The sequence below is a fragment of the Hemitrygon akajei genome, chromosome 3, assembly GCF_048418815.1.
Source record: "Hemitrygon akajei chromosome 3, sHemAka1.3, whole genome shotgun sequence".
Lineage (NCBI taxonomy): Eukaryota > Metazoa > Chordata > Chondrichthyes > Myliobatiformes > Dasyatidae > Hemitrygon > Hemitrygon akajei.
In genome coordinates, this window is record NC_133126.1 from 11,627,784 (window position 1) to 11,646,310 (window position 18,527).

An 18,527-nucleotide genomic window follows, 5' to 3' on the forward strand; every position below is an offset into this window, starting at 1 on the left:
CCAAGGGTGGTGAATATTTTTTATAGGCACTGTCAGTCATATATAAAGATTAGATAGATCAAGGGTTCAGGACAGAGCACCTTTTCTCTCAGGGGTGAAATATCAGAGGGCAGGCATTTAAGGTGAATGGGGGTAATATCAAAGGCGATGTGAGGGGCAAGTTTTTTTTTACAGAGTGTACTGGGTGCCTGCAATACATTGCCAGGAGTGGTGTTAGAGGCAGATCCATTAGGGACTCTTAAGAGACATTTAGATTAGCACATAAAAGTGAGGAAAATGGAAGGACATGGACACTGTGTGGCCATATGGGATTAGTTTAGTTGGCCATTTGATTGCTAATTTATTTGGTTCAGGACAACATTGTGGGTTGAAGGTCCTGTTCTTGTACTGATCTGATCTGTGTTCTAACAGCACTGGTCACTGACTTCCAAGCAGTATACGCTCCATCTACTAGCACCCTCTACCTCTATGGGCAAGCCAATTCTTAATCCATATTTCATGTCCAGCCCAAAGCATTCAAAGGGATCAGAAGAGACTGTGAATACCAAAATCTGGAGCAACAGCAGTCTGATGAAGGGTTGTGACTTCTAACACTGACAGTTCCTTTCCTCCCACTGACACTGTTTGAGCCACCGAGTTCCTCCAGCAGATTACCTGTTGCTCAAAATTTTCGATAGTGAAAACTGGTTTGAACAGTGTGTGATTAACAAGAGAGATTCTCCAGATGCTTGAGATCCAGAGCAACACACACAAATTGTATTGCCTAATTATAGACAATAGACAATAGGTGCAGGAGTAGGCCATTCAGCCCTTCGAGCCTACACCGCCATTCAATCCGATCGTGGCTGATCATCCACAATCAGTACCCCGTTCCTGCCTTCTTCCCATATCTCTTGATTCCGCTATCTTTAAGAGTTCTATCTAACTCTTTCTTGAAAGCATCCAGAGAATTGGCCTCCACTGCCTTCTGAGGCAGAGCATTCCACATATCCACCACTCTCTGGGTGAAAAAGTTTTTCCACAACTCTGTTCTAAATGGCCTACCCCTTATTCTTAAACTGTGGCCTCTGGTTCTGGACTCCCCCAACATCGGGAACATGTTTCCTGCCTCTAGCGTGTCCAATCCCTTAATCCCTTAATTCTGCTCTCATGTCTTATAGTCTTATAGAGGGATAATAAATCAGCCTTGATGGAATGACGGAGTAGACTATATGGCCCGAGTAACCTAATTCTGCTCCTACAGTACTGCACAAAAGTTTTAGGCTCATATATACGGATAGGGTACCTGTATTTGTACACGGTACCATATTTGTCAACATGGAGTAGCGAATGGATTTGCACTCTGGTAGGAGCAAAGGATGTTGGGAATGGTGAGAGAGGAGTGCTGCAAAGGGGGTGGGACACCTGGCAGAGAAGGAGTGACAGGAACATAGAACATAGAATAGTACAGCACATTACAGGCCCTTCGGCCCACAATGTTGTGCCGACAAGAGCAGGAGGAGGCACAGATGTAGACGCATCGAGCCCTGAGTCACTTATTTGCAAACATTTGGTTTTTTGATCTTTACAGAATGTCTCTCTGGTGCTTCCCGCTCTGTCCCCTCTCCCTTCCACTTTTCCCAACCATGATCTCCCTCTTCATGCCTCCTTCCCTCTCTCAGTCCACAACAGAGACCCATATCAGAATCAAGTTTATCATCACTCACATGTGTCATTTGTTTTTTTATGCTGCAACAGTACAGTGGAATACCTGAAATTACTATTGTATGGTGCAAAAGTCCTAGTCTCCCTAGTTATCTATCTATCTATCTATATATATATATAGTGCTAAGAGTTCAGCACGGTACCATACGTCTTATGATCTTATAGTCTTAAGTGCTGGGGAAACTCAGCAGGTCATGCAGCATCTATAGAAATGAATAAACCATTGACTTTTCAAGTCAAGACCTTTGAATAAAAAGTCCTGATGAAGTGTCTCGGCCCAAAGCATCGAAAGTTTATTCATTTCCTTAGATCAGGGGTTCCCAACCATTTTTATGCCATAGACCAATAATATTAAGCAAGGGGTCCTTAGACCCCAAGTTGGGAACCCCTGCCATAGATGCTGGCTAACCTTCTGAGTTTCTCCAGTATTTTATGTGTGTTGAACAGTGGGTGAGTTTTTTCTTTCTGAGGTCATTTGTGATGTGAGTCACCAGGGCCAGAGAAACAAGTCACTGGCTCGATGAACCAGTCAGTCATTTCACAGTCAGTCGAAATGTTGCCTCACAGTTCCAGTGATATGGGTCCAATTCTGGCTTCTGGTGTTCTCTGTGTGGGTCTTGTATGTTCATCCTGTGACTGTGTGTGGGGTTACTCCTTGTGCTCCAGTTACTTCACACATTCCTAAAATATACAGATTATCACGCTAACTGGCCACTGTAAACTGTCCGTCTTCTTCTTCTTCGCTCATACTGGGACACAGGCCTCCAACAGCAGCTCACTCGAGTCCTCTGCAATGGGCCAGTCTTTCTAATTGTCCCCATCCTTGAAGATCCATCCACTCTCAGCAATGGATGTGATCTCTGGAGCTTCTGTTGGTGTTTCTGCAGCTCTAGGTTTCTATGGGATGAAGTTGCTAGCCTTATGCCCAAAACTCCTTGTTTCAAAACCAGGCTTGTGACCATCCATGGTGGAGCAAAATTGTCCCTATAGTGCTGTGATAGTTTGAAACCATAAGACCACAAGATATAGGAGCAGAATGAGGCCATTTGGCCCATTGAGTCTTCTCTACCATATCATCATGATCCAAGATCTCCCTCTCCTGCCTTCTCCCTGTATCCCTTCATGCTCTGACTAATCAAGAATCTATCAACCTCTAAAAGGGTGGCCCTCTATTCTGAGGCTGTGTCCTACGATCTTAGACTCTCCCCCCATAGGAAACATCCTCTCCACATCCACATGGTGAACCTCCTTTGCACCCTCACCAGTTTCAGGACATCCTTTCTAAAATAAGGGATCCAAACCTGCTAACAATATTCCAAGTGAGGCTTCATCAATGCTTTATAAAGTTTCAACTTGGCATCCTTGCTTTTATATTCTGGTCCTCTTTGGGACTTGTCGGGAGCTGATGACAATATGGGGAGAAATGAGGGAGGATGAATGTGAATGAATGCTTTCTGGTTGACATGCATTTGGGGAGCCAAAGGGCTTGTTTCCATGCTGGGTGACTCGATGACTCTAAATCCTCTATGATCTCATTTAAATCCCTTTGCATGGAAGAAAGCTATGGAGAGTTTCATGTCCTGGAGACCCTCCAATAATATGGCCAGGAATGTCCCATGGGAATATTACCACTGGGAAGTGATTGTGCAGCCTAAGTTTTCCTAGGTTAGTGATAACCTAAGTTTTCAAGTTCAGTTTATTGTCATTCGGCAGTACGCATGCGTAATGCCAAATGAAACAGCTTTCTACGAACCAAGTGCACAGCACAGTATGTATAACTCACACACATAACACACAAAGGAATATCACCACAAATAAATTAACAAATAATAAGGTTAATTTATGGCACAAGTTAAAAAGTAAACAGTACAATGCTACTGGTGCTTCGTGCATGATGAGACCTGGACAATGGCAGAGAGTTCAGATCTGGGATAAGAAGCTGTTTCCCATCCTAACAATCTTTGTCCAAATACTATGATACCTCCTGCATGATGGTAGGGGTTGAAAGAGATTGTTGGACTGCGGAAGGAATCTTTGACAATGCTGAGAACCTTGTGTATGCAGTGCTCCTGAGAAATATCATCTGATGGGTGGAAGAGAGACCCTGATGATCATTTCAGCAGTTCTTGCAATCCCTTGTAGAGCTTTGCAATTAGATGCCTTGTAATCCCTGACCAGATGGTGATGTCATTGGCCAGGACCCTCTTGATGGTGCTCCTGTAAAAATCTCCTCAGGAAATTGAGACGCTGCTGTGCTTTCTTGACCGAAGTAGTGGTGTTGAGGGGCCAGGTGAGATGGTCCATTATGAACAATGCAATGCCAGAAACCCGGTGCTCGTAACTTTCTCTACTGAGGAGCTGTGTATGTGCAATGAGGAGTCCCCTCTGGACTGGAAGAGAACTCAAAATCCTTTTGTCCTCTAGGTAAAATAAAAACAAAATGACTGGACCTGCTCTTCTTCAGCTCTTCACTGCTGCCAATTTAAAACTGTGGTCATGTCTCGAAGATGAACTCTTGATAAGTATCTACAAGCCAGATGCTTATTTATTTTGGCTGGGTTAACGCTACTGCCTATTACATTCAGCAAGTTGTAACCTTTAATTATCAAAGCACATTTCCGCTGATGGATATAGACCCCCACCTGCAAAATAATATTGTGCTTAAAGTGAACCATGCAGTGGTTTCCTCTTCATACGACCACCAGTAGCCTCCCGTATGCATCTCCATCAGTCTTGCTGTTTCATGTTCAAGTTCAAGTTTAGTTCAGGTCATTCAGCTACACACCTGAAAACAGCTAAACAAAACATCGTTCCTCTGAGACCAAAGTGCAAAACACGAAACATATACAGGTTTCCCCCGCAATCCGAAGGTAGAGCGTTCCTACGAAACTGTTTGTAAGCCGAAATGTCGTAAAGCGAAGAAGCAATTATTACTCATTTATACAGGAAAAATTTTTGAGTGTTCCCAGACCCAAAAAATAACCTACCAAATCATACCAAATAACACATAAAATCTAAAATAACATGGACATATAGTAAAAGCAGGAATGATAAAATAAATATACAGCCTATATAAAGTAGAAATATTGTATGTACAGTGTAGTTTCACTTATCAAAATCGGGAAGACAGCGAGCCAAAATTGATTTGGAGAAAAAAATCGGCATGTACGCGCCTACGCATGTACACGCATGCGCACACAACTGCCCACACAAGGCTTCATGGTCATGGTAGTCTTTTCGGGGTAAACACACGTATAAAGCAGGCATCATTTTTTCGTAAAAGCAAAAATCCTCTTTGGTCAGCAAAAACAGGTACTAATGTAGGTCTTTCGTAACAGCGAGCTGTCGTAAAGCGAACATTCGAAAAACAGGGGCCACCTGTACTTGCATACAGCACACACAGTTACAATCCAACACATACAAAATAATATTCATCATCATCATCATTATGTGCTGTGTCATGATCATGGACTATGACCATGATTGTTCTGCAAAAATGGTTTGCCATTGCCTTCTTCTGGGCAGTGTCTTAACAAGACGGGTGACCCCAGCCATTATCAATGCTCGTCAGAGATCGTCTGCCTGGCGTTCATGGTTGCATAACCAGGACTTGTAATATGCACCAGTTCCTCATACGATCATTCACCATCTGCTTCCATGGCTTCATGTGACCCTGATCGGGGGGTGGGGGTGGAGGGGGAGGGGTGCTAAGCAGGTGCTATACCTTGCCCTGGGGTGACTTGCAGGCCAGCAGAGGGAAGGAGTGCCTTGCTCCTCCTTTGGTAGAGACGTATCTCCACCCCACTACCCAAAAATTATACTAACACAAGAATATTTTAGTCTGTTATACCCTGAGGTACTCTGGAACTAAAAAGACGCAAGAGCAGAGGGACTTTTCTCGCCTTTCTGTGGGTCAAAATTGGTTATTTGCTCACCACCCACTCAGATAGCCTGGGTGAGAACCAGAAATCATGGGCGCAAAGTGGTTATCCTGCCATTCCTGGACTTCTAGACCATAATTCTGTGCCACTTCCACCACAATACAGTGCCATTCCATTCTTCTGGCTGCTTTCTTGTGAGTTTATTATATTACCACAGATATGTGTGGGCAGTTGTGTCTCTGGATTCAAGTCCAATAGATCCTGGCCTGAACACTTGTATCGGGAGATGGAAATTCCATCCCATCTGTCCCTGTGGAATGAGTGATGGACTAATACAGATTGCCTCAGCAGCTGATGAAGTAATTATCGAACTACACATTATGACCTATTAAACTAAAGAGCATTACACAATGGCTTCAGTTTGTAAAGGTGAGCCAATTAGAAAATAATAGTCTCTGGAAATTATTTTCAGTTGCTTAGATAAACTGTGATGTTTGTTTCAAATCTTTAGGGTGGATTCGGGAGACTGAACTCAGGACGTATGGAGAGAGATTAAAGTAACACATTGTCGTTTCTAAGTAGGGGGACTTGTACTGATATGATTTGCCCCTTTAAAGGAAGAAGGTCTTTGAGGTGGTCTATTTGAACTGACAAGTGATACTCTGCAACTTTGTTTATTATTAAGGAAACTGCATAGTCCATAAATAGTGGTTTACAAGCCAAAAATGTTAATAGCACAATAATAACCCAATGATGATGTTACTTTGAAGAAGAAGTGCTTAGTTGATTAGTATTGAAAAATGAGCTATTGATATAAAGATTAAATTTTCCTTCTCCTTTGATTTCATACTGTGGGATTGCTCATTCCTGATCTGGAATGAAGGCTCTGAATTTGACTTTATAAGTTCACTGTGGTGAAAATTACTGGATAAGCATCCAGAGGTCAGACCATTGATTAGAGTCCAAGGGCCAGATCATATGCTTAAGCACCTCATTTGCCCCTCTAACCCACTTGGCTATGTAAACACTATACCCTCACTATCCTTCAGATGCCCCGCAGAACAAAATTGAAAGCTCAGCCCAGTTGCAGTTGAAATAGGTTTAAAATATTTTAAAAATATAGTAATTAGTAAAAGCACATTTCACTGGGAAAAGCACATTTTGCCTGAAAAAGCACACTCAATGTTTTAGGAACAGATTTTTCCTCCCCACCATGAACCCATGAACACTACCTCACTATTTTGCTCTCTTTTTGCACTATGTAGTTAATTTTTAAAATATTTCTTATTGTAACTTATAGTAATTTTTATTAAAACCCAATAATTATTTTATATATTGTACTGTACTGCCCCTACAAAACAACAAATTTCATGACAGTGATAATATAAGCCTGATTCTGTCTTGAAGAAGGATCTTGGCGTGGAACGTTGACTGTTTATTAATTTCCATAGATGCTGCCTGACCTGTTGAGTTCCTCCAGCATTTTGTGTGTGTTGCTGATAATTTTAAACATTATTCATCAAAAGAAAAGAATAAGTTCATCATTTTTCATCCAGGTTAGAGGAGGAAGGTCTACTAATTCATAGTTCCAGGAAGCCAGTCTCAGTCTTTCAATCTTGACCACTGGTGGTGTCTGAGTGGGGTTTCTATGCTCTCCCTATGATTGCAAGTGTTTTCTTCAGATGCTCCGGTTTGCTCCACATGCCAGATGTGTGTACATTGCTTAAGTTTACTGTAAACTCCTAAGTCATTCCTTTTGTATACGTGAGTGGAAAAATCTATGGGTAAATTGAGAGGATGCGCCACGAATGAAACGGGGTGAGGTATTTCAGATTCAGATTCAGTTTATTGTCACTTAGAAACCACAAATACAATGCAGTTAAAAAATGAGACAACGTTCCTCCAGAATGATATCACAAAAGCATATGAAAAAACAGACTACACCAGAAAATCCACATAACGTTTGGCAATCCTCAATCCAGAGGCTGGAAAGGCTGCTGCGTATTAATATCGCACTACCGTCTAGCGCATTCCCCGGAAAGGAGCTCCAAATCCACCAGACAAAAACAAGACCAAAAACTAAAGCTACAAGACCTGCACAAAACCATATAATTACAATATATAGTTACAACAGTGCAAACAATAGCATAATTGATTAAAAAAAACAGACTATGGGCACAGTAAAAATAGTCCAAGATGTTAAAGGACTGTAAGTTCAAAAGAAATCACCACAGTTTTCCCCAGGGTCCCGCCAGACTCACCATCCCACGCCGGCGGCAGAAGGGAATACCCCCGCTATGGACTTCCAAGGCACCGCCTGACTCAGCCTTGCAGATGCAGCACACAATGGAAGCTCCGTCGAATCCTGCCTTGCAGATGCAGCACACACCGAAAGCGACCTGAATCCGTTGAAAGGACTCCGAGTCCGTCGAACCTCCGAGCTGATGACCATTGATGGCCGGCATAGACTAAATGGGCCAATGGGCCTGCTTCTGTGCTGTCCAGCCCTATAAGGTGAACAATCCCATTGAAATGAATATGGTACCCATACATGAGGAACTATCCTGAAATTAAGCTGGGATGTCATATACAAGTTGTCTGCTGTCCCTCTACATACTCACTTTACACTTATGACTGTTTGGTTAAGCAATACTTCAATGCCGTATTTCAGTTTGTTGACAACACGACTGCCGTAGGCCGATTCAAAGGTGGTGATAACTCAGCATGTAGGAGGGAGGTTCAAAACCTGGCTGAGTGGCGCCACAACAACAACCTCTTACTCAATGCCAACAAGACCAACGAGCTGACTTCAGGAGAAGGAAACCAGAGGCCCATGAGCCAGCCCTTACTGGAGGATCAGAGGTGGAGAGGGTCAGCAACTTTAAATTCTTCAGTGTTATTACAGTCGTCCCTCGGTATCCGTGGGAGATTGGTTCCAGGATCCCCTGCGGATACCAAGATCCGTGGATGCTCAAGTCCCTTATATAAAATGACGTAGTATTTGCATATAACCTACGCACATCCTCCCGTATACTTTAAATCATCTCTAAATTACTTATAATACCTAATACAATGTAAATGCTATGTAAATAGTTGTTATACCTTTGTTGTTTAGGGAATAATGACAAGTAAAAAAAGTCTGTACATGTTTAGTACAGACGCAACCATCGTAGCTCTTCTGGGAACGCTGATGCTGCCTCGGCATCAGCAGATAGAAACAGGTCATTAAATCATAGAAAATGTTGATTCTCCCATGATCTTTAAGTTCTTGAGGCTGTAGCGCTTTACATAGCTAGCCAGCCATCACTTACTAGCCTTAAACTCCTTCCTCTTGCTCACAACACAAGTAGCGAATGAACGAGATGTGAGGGTCTGTGAAATGGCGGGAGTCTACAGCAGGGTATGCCTACACATCACTTCATTCGTGTGGATTCAGCGTAGTGCTTGGCACGTGGCAAATTCAACTTTTGCTTTTTGGAACCTTCTGGAAATTTCTTTTTAATATTTTCGATCCACGGTTGGTTGAATCCGTGGATGCGGAGGGCTGACTGTATTTTGGAGGAATTTTCCTGGGTCCAGGGCATAGTGCAATTAAAGATAGAAACATAGAAACATAGAAAATAGGTGCAGGAGTAGGCCATTCAGCCCTTCGAGCCTGCACCGCCATTCAGTATGATCATGGCTGATCATCCAACTCAGAACCCTGTACCTGCTTTCTCTCCATACCCCCTGATCCCTTTAGCCACAATGGCCATATCTAACTTCCTCTTAAATATAGCCAATGAACCGGCCTCAACTGTTTCCTGTGACAGAGAATTCCACAGATTCACCACTCTCTGTGTGAAGAAGTTTTTCCTCATCTCGGTCCTAAAAGGCTTCCCCTTTATCCTTAAACTGTGACCCCTCATTCTGGACTTCCCCAACATCGGAAACAATCTTCCTGCATCTAGCCTGTCCAATCACTTTAGAATTTTATACGTTTCAATAAGATCCCCCCTCAATCTTCTAAATTCCAGTGAGTATAAGCCTAGTCGATCCAGTCTTTCTTCATATGAAAGTCCTGCCATCCCAGGAATCAATCTGGTGAACCTTCTCTGTACTCCCTCTATGGCAAGAATGTCTTTCCTCAGATTAGGGGACCAAAACTGCACACAATATTCTAGGTGCGGTCTCACCAAGGCCTTGTACAACTGCAGTAGAACCTCCCTGCTCCTGTACTCGAATCCTTTTGCTATGAATGCCAACATACCATTTGCCTTTTTCACTGCCTGCTGTACCTGCATGCCCACCTTCAATGACTGGTGTACAATGACACCCAGGTCTCGTTGCATCTCCCCTTTTCCTAATCGGCCACCGTTCAGATAATAATCTGTTTTCCTGTTCTTGCAACCAAAGTAGATAACCTCACATTTATCCACATTAAATTGTATCTGCCATGAATTTGCCCACTCACCTAACCTATCCAAGTCACCCTGCATCCTCTTAGCACCCTCCTCACAGCTAACACCGCCGCCCAGCTTCGTGTCATCTGCAAACTTGGAGATGCTGCATTAAATTCCCTCGTCTAAATCATTAATATATATTGTAAACAACTGGGGTCCCAGCACTGAGCCTTGCGGTACCCCACTAGTCACTGCCATTTCACAGACTCTTCTTGCCTCTCATTCATTCGCATGTTGTGTTGTGAGCGAGAGGAAGGAGTTTAAGGCTAGTAAGGGATGGCTGGCTAGCTATGTAAAGCGCTACAGCCTCAAGAACTTAAAGATCATGGGAGAATCAACATTTTCTATGTTTTAATGACCTGTTTCTATCTGCTGATGCCGAGGCAGCATCAGTGTTCCCAGAAGAGCTACGATGGTTGCGTCTGTACTAAATTACAAAGAAAGCAGGACAATGCCTCTACTTCCTTAGGAGTTTGTGAAAATTCGGCATGGCATCTAAAACTTTGACAAACTTCTATAGATGTATGGAAGGTTGAGAAGGTTGTAGAGAAGGTTGAGGGGGGACTTGATAGAGGTATTTAAAATTATGAGGGGGATAGATAGAGTTGACATTGATAGGCTTTTTCCATTGAGAGTAGGGGAGATTGAAACAAGAGGATATGAGTTGAGAGTTAGGGGGCAAAAGTTTAAGTGTAACACGAGGAGAAATTTCTTTACTCAGAGAGTGGTAACTGTGTGGAACGAGCTTCAAGTAGAAGTGGTAGAGGCAGGTTCAGTATCAGAATCAGAATCGGAATCAGAATCTTTTATTATCGCCAAATATGAGGACACATACAGGGAATTTGATGCCGGTTTCCCTGAGCTCTCTCTGTACAGAATTAAAAGCAAACAAAAACAATAGTGCAAATAATCTGCAAATAATCATCAACTATATACAATGAGGTTGTGGTGAACTACATATACCTGTCTGGCCTGCTCCTGTGGCTCCTCCCACAGACCCCTGCTGACTGCTCCTGTGGCTCCTCCCACAGACCCCTGTATAAAGGCAATTGAGGCCTGAGCCCGGCCTCATTCTCCAGGATGTAGTGTTGTTCATTCTTCCAGTCAATAAAAGCCAATATCTCGCTTCTTACGTCTCAGAGTGAGTTATTGATGGCGCATCAGAGGTCCACCTCATTGAATGTACAGGTGGACTTGATTTATAATAGACTAAAATTCAAGTGTTCATAAGACTGATGGCATACAGAAATAAACTGTTCTTGTAGCTATTTGTCCTGGCATACAGTGATCTAAAGCGCCTACCAGAAGGAAGGAGCTGGAACAGGTGATGTCCAGGGTGTGATGGGTCTACAATAATGCTGCTTGCTCGCTTCCTGACTCTAGGTGCATATAAGTCCTGGATCGAAGGCAGCTTCACACCAGTAATCCTTTCCGCACCCCTGACGGTTCTTTGGATTCTATTCTTGTCTTGTTTGGTAGCTGATCCAAACCAGACAGTGATGGACAAACAGAGAACAGACTGGATTATTCCTGAATAGAATTGAATCAGCAGCTGCTGAGGCAAGTTGTATTTCCTGAGTTGACGTAGGAAATACAACCTCTGCTGAGCCTTTTTGATAAGAGTGTCCGCGTTGGGTGTCCACTTCAGGACCTGGGAGACTGTGACACCCAGAAATCTGAAGGTCTCCGCAGCAGACACAATACTGTTGAGTATAGTGAGTGTCATTTATTATTTAAATATTGTCATTTGAAGTAAAATTGGATAGGTATATGGACAGGATAGGAATGGAGGGTTATGGGCTGAGTGCGGGTCAGTGGGACTAGGTGAGTAAGCGTTCGGCACGGACTAGAAGGGCTGAGATGGCCTGTTTCCGTGCTGTAATTGTTATATGGTTATTATGCGTAGTGAAGAGTATGTTGACTGCCTGCATTACAGCCTGGTATGGAAGCATTAATGCCCCTGAACAGAATACCCCGGTACCAGTAAACTCAGTGAGACACGCTGCCATACTGATGGAAGTTTGAACCAGTATCTCAACAGGTTCTGAGTGTTCCCATCAGAATCAGAGTCACTTTATTGCCAGTATGTGAAACACACCAGAATTGATCGTGGTTTGTTGCCAAGTATAAAATGCAGGACAATACCACACCTGACCACACCATAGCAACCAACAATTTTCAAGACAATAGTGCAAATAGCCATGAACAATCAACAATTAGCAAAACAGTCACATGCGCAAATGCCAATAATCAAACTTAAACAAATGTGATCATATGAACAGATTCAATAATCAGCAACAGAACAAGAAGAGCAGGAAAGACCATTTAATGGATGTTGTGCAGAAGACAGTTAGGGTATTATACCTGAGTGAGTTTTGTTGAGAAGCTGGATAACCACAGGAAAGAAGCTTCGAAGGTGACATGAAATACATAGGGCCTTGATAATCAGCGAGGGACTGGCTCTCCCTCAGAAGACTTTACCCAGGTGCATGCTGTAGGAATGGTCTACTCTCAATGCCATGTAGTCAACAAATTTGTCCTCAGAGATCTAGATTTTCTTTTCAAAGTTCAAAGAACATTTATTATCAAGGTATATACAGTATGCACTATACAACTTCAAGATTCGTCTCCTTTCAGGCAGCCACACAAAAAAAAGAAACCAATATTGTAGCGGTGTGCTACACACAGCGCTGGAATAACGACACGCAGTTGGTGAGTTGCAGTTGCGTAAAAGATTTATTCAAACTTCGCGGCCTCGCTTTTAAGCCTTCCCGCTTCCGCCCTCCCCGGGCGGGAATGCTGTAGGGGGTGCATATTCACAGTCCCTTCCCGCATGCGGGCTTTTCCCCTTGCTGGGGAAGAAGGCTTGGTGCCCTTTTTGGGGCCGGCCTCTCTGCCGGCGCATGCCATTTTGTGAGCCGGTTCGAGTGCGCTGGAAAGTGAGTCACCACAGTAGGACCCATTAAATAAACGGAAAAAAGAATGCCGACAAACCTCTAACAATTGAAATGTTGTCTGGCTGCAAGTTTCCTGTATGAAATTAATTTGCTTAGTTTGAATCCAGGACTGATGGGTTCTTGTCGGACTGATGACACCAAATTCAAAGTTATCTTTATTCAGTAATACCTTAATAGTCTCTTTTTGTGGGTAGTTGCAGGGAAAAAGAACATCACACTGGCTGCAATAAGATGCTTTTAATTGAAACGTTTTATTAACTTTGTTCTTGTTCTTGCATGAGATTTGCTACACATACGACTGAGGGAACAGTACAGCTATTGTTGACGAATGTCCTTGCCATATTTTGACGCATTTCTCAAATGACTGACGGCTGGCCGAAAATAAATTTAAGACTGAAATTGGTTTGTTGCTTCTAGTTTCTTTACAATTTGCTCTTAAAATCTTACTGGAAAGTGAATTTTTTCTTCTATTCATTGGGTTGTATTTTAAATCTCAAGTTCAAGTTCAAGTTCAGTTTATTGTCATTCAATTGTACACATGTATACCACCAAACAAAATAATATTCCTCTGTACCAAGGTGCACAATACACAAACATAACAAAGTAATATCACAAATAAATTATCAAATAATAAGATACATTTCAAAGGTTCATATGCAGTGTACATCTCTGAGATTTGTCTTCTCTCGATCGCCACGAAACAAAGAAAACCATGGAAAGTCATCCCTTTCAGTTAAGATAGTGCGTGGCCAAGTGGCTAAGGCATTGGTCTTAGTCGCTAGTTTGAGCCTCAGCTGAGGCAGCGTATTGAGTCCTTCAGCAAGGCACTTAATCACAGATTGCTCTGCAATGACAGTGGTACCAAGCTGTATAGGCCTAGTGCCCTTCCCTTGGGCAACATCAATGGCCTGGAGAGGGGAGACTTGCAGCATGGGCAACTGCCAGTCTTCCATACAAACTTGCCCAGGCCTCAGTCAACATCGAAGTCAATGGACAGCTAAAGAAGAAGAAGGTTCGTGTCCTATTGCCTCAATACCTCCGACCTGATGGTGGGGGGGGGGGGGGGGTCAAAGAGATGTGGGGCAGATGAGAGGGATCATTGATAATGCTAAAGGCCCGTACGTACGCAACACTCTTGATAAATACCTCTGATGAGTGGAAGAGAGACCCCAATGATCCTCTCAGCAGTCCTCGAAATCCTTTGCAGTCACCAGAGAAACTTCCTGACGTTGTGTTAGCTCGGAGAATCCACCCCACAATGGTACCCACTGAAATTTTGTCATGTGTTGCGTTGAATTTTCTGCTTCAGTCAATCAGCATATTCAGAATCAGACTCAGAATCATTGCATATAATCCGTGTGCAATACGGTTCATTTCCTGCAAGGCCGATATCAGTGCCAAAAGTTGCCGCTTTCTCTTGCGTGCCAGCCCGAAGGAAAGAGTAAACAAGACCTAAAAATCTATCGCTGACCTCATGACCTGTTGAGCAGCTGTAACCCCTGCCCTCCCTACATGGCAACTCACGGTCAGCTTAAGTCAAGACAATGTCAAGATTGTTTAATTTAATTTCCATTACACAAATGTAAAGGAGAGTAAGAAAAGTATTAGTCCAAATCTGATGCAGCACAAAAAGGACACAATCATAAAAAAATACCATAAGCATAAATACATAAGATAGCTTATTTGCAGGACATACACTGATTGTATGTCCATAAAGTGATGCTAGGCACAGGAGTGTTTGTAGATAAGGTGACTCTGACAGGAAATGATTAAGTACTGGCGGTGAGGGTGTGGAGTTGTTGATCAGCCTTACTGCCTTGTCTTGTCTTGTCCATACTGCACCAACCGCCGCCACTGGGCTATAAACGTGCAGGACCAGTGTGTGGTTCAATGCCTTGCTCAAGGACACATAGGCTGCCTTGGCTGAGGCTCCAACTAACAACCTTTAGATCACCAGACCAAAGTCTTAACCACTTGGCCACGTGCTTGGGAAAAGTAACTGTTTTGGAGCCTGGTGGTCCTGGCATGGAAGCTATGTAGCCTCCTCCCTGTTGGTTGTGGGACAAACAGCCCATGTTCAGGGTGGGTGGGATCCCTCATGATGTTACTGGCTCTTTTTCCGGCAACTTTCTGTATCTACAATAGTGTGCAAAAGTCTGAAGCATATATATATGTGTGTGATGCACCATCAATAACTCACTCTGAGACGTAAGAAACGAGATATCGGCTTTTATTGACTGGAAGAATGAACAACACCACATCCTGGAGAATGAGGCCGGGCACAGGCCTCAATCGCCTTTATACAGGGGTCTGTGGGAGGAGCCACAGGAGCTTTCAGCGGGGGTCTGTGGGAGGAGCCACAGGAGCAGTCAGCAGGGGTCTGTGGGAGGAGTCACAGGAGCAGTCAGCGGGGGTCTGTGGGAGGAGCCACAGGAGCAGTCAGCGGGGGTCTGTGGGAGGAGCCACAGGAGCAGTCAGCAGGGGGTCTGTGGGAGGAGCCACAGGAGCAGTCAGCAGGGGGTCTGTGGGAGGAGCCACAGGAGCAGTCAGCAGGGGTCAGTGGGAGGAGCCACAGGAGCAGTCAGCAGGGGTCTGTGGGAGGAGTCACAGGAGCAGTCAGCAGGGGTCAGTGGGAGGAGCCACAGGAGCTGTCAGCGGGGGTCTGTGGGAGGAGCCACAGGAGCAGTCAGCAGGGGTCTGTGGGAGGAGCCACAGGAGCAGTCAGCAGGGGTCTGTGGGAGGAGCCACAGGAGCAGGGGGTCTGTGGGAGGAGCCACAGGAGCAGTCAGCGGGGGGTCTGTGGGAGGAGCCACAGGAGCAGTCAGCAGGGGGTCTGTGGGAGGAGCCACAGGAGCAATCAGCAGGGGTCTGTGGGAGGAGCCACAGGAGCTGTCAGCGGGGGGTCTGTGGGAGGAGCCACAGGAGCAGTCAGCAGGGGTCTGTGGGAGGAGCCACAGGAGCAGTCAGCAGGGGGTCTGTGGGAGGAGCCACAGGAGCAGTCAGCAGGGGTCTGTGGGAGGAGCCACAGGAGCAGTCAGCAGGGGGTCTGTGGGAGGAGCCACAGGAGCAGTCAGACAGGTATATGTAGTTCACCACAGTGTGTAAATCTGGCGTTAGAACAGGATATTGGGAATGGCAAGGGGGCAGCGCTGTGGGAGGGGTGTGGGTCAAGTAGCAGAGGAGGAGTGCCAGAGGCAGGGGATTGCTCAGGTGCAGACACACTTAGCCCTGAGACACCGAGCAAGATCATTTGATTCCAAACAATTGCTTTATTGATCATTACAGAATGCCCCCTTCCCACTCTCAGTTCACAATAGAGACCCATATCAGAATCAGGGTTATTATCACTCATATACTGTATGACATGAAATCTGTCTTTTTTTGTGGTAGCAGTACAGTGCAATACATAAACTTACTACAGTAACGTACAAATGTCTTAAGCACCCTAACCATATATATGTGCTTCAGACTTTTGTACAGTACTGTATGTCCTTGGTGGTGAGCAGGCTTGTACGGGTGATGCATTGGGCAGTTTTGGCTAAGGACAATTATAAATGCTTCTCCATCCTTTATCCTCAAGTTCCATTGGCAGAATAAATGAACCAATGTGAGCATTCATTTCTAGAGCACAAATTGAGATTTTAATCATGTCCAGTCAGATCCTATGGCCTGAAAAACCATAATTCAACCTTAGACTATATTCCCCTGAACTTACACTAATATCATTGAAAGCACAAGTTCAAGTTTATAAGTCAAGCCAAGTCAAATCAGATTTATTGTCATTTAATGATATACATGTATGTAACGTATATAACCATATAATGTATATAGAAATGAGACAACGTTTCTTTGAACCAGGGTGTAAAGCACAGTCATACACATTACACACACAGCACATGATAATTTATGAAGGTAAGGATGAAATCTACAGATTAATCACATAAATAACAAACTAAAGTGCATTAATATTAGTGTGGGGTCGTGGTCTGAAATGTTGTCTTTTTATTCATTTCCATTGATACTGCCAGACTTGCAGAGATCCTCCAGAATTCTGTATGTGTTACTAATGTTCACATGTTTATTTTTGTTCATTTTGTCAGAAGTTATGTATATTTCATGCTAATTTAAGTTTTGCGTGGTCTGTAACATTTGTAACATACAGTGTTGACGGCATAAAAAGTTCATTTCCATGTATGCCCGTGAACTAGAACTTGAACCTACAGGTTAGCCACATTACCCACAATCTGCACATCAGATTCCCAGATCTACCACTCTGCTGCAAACTCCACTGTAGCAAGAGTTTACCAGGAGGACAAGAAAAAAACACAAGGTCATTTTCGAAGCCTACTTCAAAACAAAAAAAAACCTTTGGTCTCACCAACTCAAAGTCCAAAGGACAAAGAAAACTTGTTATTAACGTACATATATATGACTGTGTACAACCCCTGAGATTAATTTTCTTGCAGGCATTTGCAGTAAATACAAAGACACAATAGAATCAATGAAAAATAACCAATGTGCAAAACACAACAAATTGTACAAAAATGAAAAAGAACAAAAATAAATAAATATTTATATATATTGAAAACACAAATTTGTGGAGTCCTTGAAAATGAGTCAATAGGTTGTGGAATCAGTTCAGTGTTGAGGTGAGTGAAATTATCCCCTTTGGTTCGAGAGCCTTTGGTTGAGGGGTAATTACTGTCCCAGAACCCAGTAGTGGGGACCTGAGGCTCCTGTACCTTCTTCCTGATGGCAGCAGTGAGAAGAGAGGAACACAGGTCAATGACTGTGTCATCTGATAGAGGAACTTTTAAAGTAGTCACCAAGCAATTTGGTCTCAGAAGGCTGTACATTGAGACTACGTGCAGACATCACACATGTGAGAATACAATCACCTCTGCCAGCTCCATCTAGCCCAGAAGAGTCCGATGAGTTCATATCGGATTCACTGTTCTTCTAGGAAAGCACATAGATCAGAAAAGGATATCTGTGAAGTCAATAAAAAGGAGGCTGGTGCTCTTTCTGAAGGTTCTCTAACTTATTCCTTCCATCCAAACCTTGCCCTTTAACATCAGCATGTTTCTTGATGCTCAGAATGTGATTCCTCCTGACCAAGTATTTTGAAGTAATGTCCACCTTGATTTATTATGATGGAATAAGCAACATTCTGGCCACCTCAATCAATTAATTTTCCTTTCAGTTAATGGGCATGTGGTCTTATACAGAGCTCAGATACCTAATTTCCATTGTCATTAGTGAGACTTGTCACTGAAAGTGTGAAATTGGAATTTTGACAGTAAATCCTTTTCCTTATTGCATCGAGCCAAAGAATTCAGACATCTTTCTTGCGGTGTTTTGTGAATTCATACAGCCTTTGTCAAATTTCCCAGTAAAGTTATGTATACCTTGAATCATTTGAAAATAAATGTGGGTTAAATTATCAAAGATCAGCTGTGAAACTGATGAGATGGGATTTGATAAGTTGAAAACAAGGGACAGGTGCATCATTTTCTTTCATAATAAACCAAGATAGTCATAGC